Source organism: Lathyrus oleraceus, chromosome 7 (genome assembly GCF_024323335.1).
Source record: "Lathyrus oleraceus cultivar Zhongwan6 chromosome 7, CAAS_Psat_ZW6_1.0, whole genome shotgun sequence".
Classification (NCBI taxonomy): domain Eukaryota; kingdom Viridiplantae; phylum Streptophyta; class Magnoliopsida; order Fabales; family Fabaceae; genus Lathyrus; species Lathyrus oleraceus.
This window is the reverse complement of record NC_066585.1, coordinates 284,838,713-284,845,149: the sequence shown is the minus strand read 5'-3', so window position 1 is coordinate 284,845,149 and position 6,437 is coordinate 284,838,713.

Sequence of the window (6,437 nt, the reverse complement as noted above, 5' to 3'; positions counted from 1 at the left end):
ATAATATAAATAAATAATAAAACAAAGCATTAAATAATAATTAAAGAACCTGAATGAGTTAAACAATAGTCTTGAACACTCCACCACAAGCCGGTAGGATTTGTTATTGGATTCTTCAATTAAACAACAAATTAAAACGAAGGAGATAAAAACTAGATTCTAACGTAAGGTTAGATCCGGTAAAAAGGTACACAATAGTTTCCGGTGTAGAAACTATTGTGCGAAAAGAATTAACTAAATGCTAAAAAGGAAAAAGGAAAATAGAAATTGCAAGGGAAATAGTGTAGAACTTGTAAAAATAATAAAGAAACAATAATGCTTAAGTTGCTGGAAAAGAAAATATGCGAAAGCGAAAACGGCAAAGGAAAAAATGTGGAAAAGCTTCGGAACCCTTTTAGGTTTTGCAAGTGGCTATTTATATATGCTTGAGTAACCGCTTCCGCTTCCAAAAAGGTCTTCAACGTGCATAAAAATTGGGCGTGGATATAGGGCTCAACACTCCCTCAACGTCTCTGAGGCGTTCCTTGCGCCAAAAATGTAGGGGAATGGTGTGACGTTCGTCACACCATGTGTGACGTCCGTCACAGGAGTGTGCAAGGCGTGACGCTCGTCACAGCCTCTGTGACGTCCGTCACATGCACGGCACCTGCGTTTTGTGTTTTGGGCTGGGCTTTGACATTTGGTTCATTTTCTCTCCTTTTCGCACCTCCTTTTCTTCCATTTTTACTTGTGCTTCAAAATAAGCCACCTGAGACAAATAGGAAGAAAATACCGCGTAATATCTAATAAAATGAAGTGAACTGAAATAAATAATAATAAAATTTAATTGAATTAAGTCCTAAAATATGATATAATTTCGTGTTATCAAACTCCCCCATACTTAGATCTTTGCTTGTCCTCAAGCAAAATTCAGTATAGAACTCGTTAAAGGTTTTAGCCAGATAAAATTTCAAAACACACATCAATTCGTAATAGGTTGCAAGTGGATTTAGTTTAGAAGCAACTTGAGTTTAATCTTGACATCAACAACCACCGTCACAACCTAGATAACCCTGCCTTATGCAAATCAGTTCAAGTACACTATGATAGCTATCCCGGTTCCTTTACTCTTATTTCACCCGTTTTCATTCTAGCGAAATCACATTAAGCCCTTTATCTTTTCGCGCACATAGTGGAGTAACCGGTTAGTGATTATGATCCCCTTTTAGCTAGAAGTTCTGGTACATAAGTCGGATAACTTCGTTATTCAGTCCATTGCAAATTGCGGGGGATCGAACCGTAGTCCGCCCTACCAAGTTCAGTACCAGACACCTGCTGAACCAACTCATAATGGATCTTTCGTATTATGTTTTTGTATGATCTGCAACCTTTAGATTAAATGATCTGGTAAGGATCACCTAACTTAATTAGTGCATTTCCTGATATGTATATATTTTTTATGTTACTTTGGGAATCATTCACTTATATTCATCGGCTCTCCACGTAGTTTGCTATTAAGATGGTGCTGACTTCTCGTATAAACTACTCGGGGTTACTATAAAACTAAAAGTTCAAGGGATTGGTATAATAGGTACTTACCCTGATCTAACATGTTGAGGTTCATTTAAAGTGTTTGGCGGTAGTAGTCTTTGTCTTGATTCGTCTCAAGATCGATAAGATGAGCAACCTTTATACTTATTGGGTGTTGAATTTTTGTTGTGGCTCATGAAAGTTTGAGGGAATAGATAATAGAAATTTGTTCACACTCGGGACTTAACTTAAAATAATAGATTTTTTTTTATATAATAATAATTAAAATAGCAATGAAAGGAAAGGTACATACTTCAAGAAATGGAAATAGAAAGAACATGGTTTCCCCCCCATACTTAAATTAAACATTGTCCCCAATGTTTTAAGGAAATGAAATACAATAAGGAAAGGAAAAAGAAACTACAACTAAGGCTGCCTTCCGCCTCTGGTTCTTGGACCTGGTGATCTCTGACGTAAGTCTAAGTTGTCGAACCTGCTGAACAACTCAAAAACTTGATCGGTTATGGCATTCCTAGCATCCTGTTGTTGTTGCATTTGACGCATCATTTGCATCATCTCGACATTCTGTGCCTGCATACCATCAATAGCATCCATGATGTCGTCGTTGGTTGCAGGCCTTCTTCGTCGACGACGTTGGGAGGATGGGCCAGTTGCATTACCGGAAGGATTGGGCGGGACTGAATGTTGTGTAGGAGTGATTTGGGAAGAAAAGAAATGTATTTGATATTAGAGAATGGTTTGTGGTGAATGAAGGAAGGTTTGGTGGGTATTTATAGGAAAAGAATTTGGAAGTTGGAAAAAGAGGTGGTTGAAAAGTAAATAAATGTGGGTCAATGTGAATAAATGGGGAAGGTAAAAAGTTGAAGGGGTGTAACGTTCGTCTCCAACGGCTCATTAACGTTCACCTAGTCTGAAGGGCGTTACGCTCGTTACAGGTGCATGACGGGCGTCACAGGTACTTAGCGTGACGTCCGTGACAGAATGTGTGACGCTCGTCACACTGTCTGTTTGGCTAATGTTCAGCTAGCGTCCTTCAGGTAAGTTATTATATATTATTTATTTTTTTTTGTTTGCTACTGATTGATTTATTCTGCAATTTAATTTCTCCTACATGCTTATTCTACTTTGTATAATAATGAGTCATAGGTAGCAACAGTAGAGAACATAATAGCTATTGCATAATAAAATTAAATAAATAGCTTCAATAAAATGATCATAATGTAATATTGGAAAGAAGAACAAAAGAAATGCGAAAAGGAAACAAATGCGAACATGAATTCAAATAACATTAATGAATAATCTAGCTTAAAACTAAATAACTAAGAAAAATAAATAAATGCTATCCATCTGCACGATCTCTGGCCGGAGGAGCAAAAGAGTTAACACGATGTAGCAACTCGTGAAACTGATCTGTCATACTGCTCATGTACCCTAAAACTTCGTGTCTCATGTCAGTAAATTCTTCTCTGAGGGCGTCTTGTTCTGACATCAAAGCTTCAATGGCGGTGTTATAATCAGTTCCGGGCATATGATGCCGGAGGTCGGATACTGCTGATTCTTCGGTCTGAACAGGCTGATGAGGAGGGTCAATATCATAATAGCCGGATGGTGTCTGAGGGTCAGATTCAGCATAAGGGATCTGGTCATCATAAGTCTCATAGTCATCACAAATCTCATAGTCCTGGATGGATTCAGTGGATCTAGCAGGAGAGGGGGTTTCGTTCAGGTTGTAGAGCCAGTTATTGCGGTTATGAACACTAGTCCTAGGATCGGGCATGGTGAATAGGCAAAGAACTTGGTTATCAATAATAAGCTCAAACTCGTCAGACCCTAGGTTTGCTATAAACATAGTGTTGAAGAGGAAGGGTATACTCATAGTAGTAATGCCACAGAAAGGGCTTAGGTCAAGCATAGGCTGACGTAATCCAATAGCATTACCTATCATAGTTATCAAACCGCCTATTCGGATTGGTGCTCGCTCGTCTTGGATAAGGTGGTCCAAATTAGCTAACATAAAAGTGGCACCGTTTACTGGACGGTTCTGGGAAGCACAAAATATGATGAAGAGTTCATCACGTGAAACTGAAGTACTGTTTGGCTTCTTCCCAAATAAAGTGTGGGTCAGGATCTTATGGAAATAGCGAAAGGCCGGGTTGTGTATGTTTCCAGAGAGAAACTCATGTTCCTCGGGCTCGTCATTTCCAGTCAACTTACCCCAAAAGTGTTCAAGTTCTCTATATTCAAAAAGTTCTTCCTGGCTTACTGTGAATGTGTCAAAGGAGGTAGGAAAACCCAAAAGGTTGGTAAAGTCTCTAATATTAAATTGGTACTCCATGTTGAACATTTTGAACTGGATAAAACCTCTGCTAATTCCTTTTCCATGGCTGGGTAGATAGATTAATGAGCTAAGGAATTCTAGTGTGAGTCTCCGGTAGGTGGTGAAATGTCTTAGGATAGGGGATGTCTCCCATCCTATCTGATTCAGCAAAAACAGGACACTTTGTCTCAGTCCGAGGGCAGTCATTGCCCAATCATCGGCATACAGGCTAGGTAGCATCTCTCTTGTGGCTAGTTCTTCAAACTTTTGTTTCTGAGCCATCCCTCTGAATTTGATACCCATACGATCAATATGTCCCATCTGGTTAGTGTTAGCTAGAGAAAAGAAAACATGAGTTTTAGTCAGGATTTGGCCAAATGCCGAAAGAAGAGAAAAGTTTTTAATAAATTAAAATGAATTAGGAATGAATACTAAACAGAAATCAAAAGAATAATTAAGGAAGAAATAGGAAGATAATAATAATAATATAAGGAAATAATAAAATAATTGTGGGATGTTAGTGATATGAAAAGGACCTGACCATCTGGATCGTAGTTTTCCCGGGAATAACTTTAGTCTAGAGTTAAATAAAAGGACTGCGTCGCCTTGCTTGAAGATTTTCCTTGATATACGCTTGTCATGCCATTGTTTTGTTCTTTCTTTGTAGATTCTGGCATTTTCATAGGCGTCTCTTCTGAGTTCCTCTAATTCGTTTATGTCAAGGATTCTCTTTTCACCGGCGGCTTTATAGTTTAGGTTCAGATTTCTAATAGCCCAATAGGCTTTATGTTCTAATTCTACCGGGAGGTGGCAGGATTTTCCATAAATGAGCTTAAATGGGGTCGTCCCTATGGGGGTTTTATAAGCAGTTCGGTATGCCCACAAAGCTTCTGGTAATTTCAATGACCAGTCTTTCCTTGAAGTGGCGACTGTTTTTTCTAGTATTTGCTTGATTTCTCTGTTAGATACTTCCACTTGTCCACTGGTCTGAGGGTGGTAAGGTGTCGCTATCCTATGTCTCACGCCATATTTAAACAATAGTTTTTCGAGTACCTTGGATATAAAGTGCGATCCACCATCACTGACTACTATTCTTGGGATGCCAAATCTCGGAAATATTATATTCTTAAAGAGTCTAGTTACTACTCGGGTGTCATTTGTTGGGGAAGTTATAGCTTCGATCCATTTTGATACGTAGTCTACTGCCACGAGTATGTATTTGTTACCGAAAGAGGGTGGAAAAGGTCCCATGAAGTCTATTCCCCACACGTCGAAGATTTCTACTTCCAAAATACCTTTTTGTGGCATCTCGTCACGTCTAGATATGTTTCCTGTGCGTTGACATCTGTCACATTCCTTAACAGCCGCATGTACGTCCTTCCATATAGTTGGCCAATAAAAGCCGGCTTGTAGGATTTTAGAGCAGGTCTTGGATGTACTTGTGTGTCCACCATAAGGAGCGGAGTGGCAGTGTTGGATTATATTTTCTACCTCTTCTTCGGGTATACATAGACGGAAAATACCATCGGGGCCCCTTTTGAAAAGTAAGGAATCATCCCAGTAATAGTGTTTTATATCGTAGAAGAATCGTTTCTTCTGCTGGTAAGATAAAGTAGGTGGAACTATTCCGGCAGCTAAATAATTGACGAGATCAGCGTACCATGGTGTGACAGATATAGCTAAGGTGGTCTCTACTTGTTTGTCGGAGTTGTTCTCTTCCAAAGTAGCTATAAGTTTATCGTACGAGAAATCATCGTTAATTGAGGTTCTTTCCGGTTCAAGGTTCTCAAGTCTAGAGAGGTGGTCTGCTATTACGTTTTCAGTTCCTTTCTTGTCTTTGATTTCTAAATCGAACTCTTGTAGCAACAAGATCCATCTTAGGAGTCTAGGTTTTGCATCCTTTTTTGTTAAAAGGTACTTGATAGCACCGTGATCAGTGTAAACTATTATTTTGGCTCCGACCAAGTAAGAACGAAATTTATCTAGCGCAAATACAACTGCTAGGAGTTCTTTCTCGGTAGTGGCGTAATTCATTTGCGCTTCATCTAGGGTTCTACTTGCGTAATATATAACGTGAAGCTTTTTATCCTTTCGTTGTCCTAAAACAACACCTACAGCATAATCGCTGGCATCACACATTATTTCGAATGGTTCATTCCAGTCGGGTGTCTGCATTATGGGTGCGGAGATCAATGCTTGCTTAAGTGCTTGAAATGCTTTTAAACAGTTATCGTTGAATATGAAATCAACATCTTTCATCAATAGTCCGGTTAAAGGTTTAGTTATCTTAGAGAAGTATTTGATGAATCGTCGGTAAAAACCGGCGTGTCCTAAGAAGCTTCGTACTTCTCTCACGGTTCTTGGGGGTTGAAGGTTTTCGATTACCTCTATTTTGGCTTTGTCTACTTCAATTCCTCTGTTCGAGATGATGTGTCCTAAAACAATTCCTTCTTGTACCATAAAATGGCACTTCTCCCAGTTAAGTACTAAGTTTACTTTTACACATCGCTCAAGAACTCTTTCTAGGTTTTCAAGGCATTCTTCAAAACTTTGTCCGTATACGGAAAAGTCATCCATAAATACTTCCATG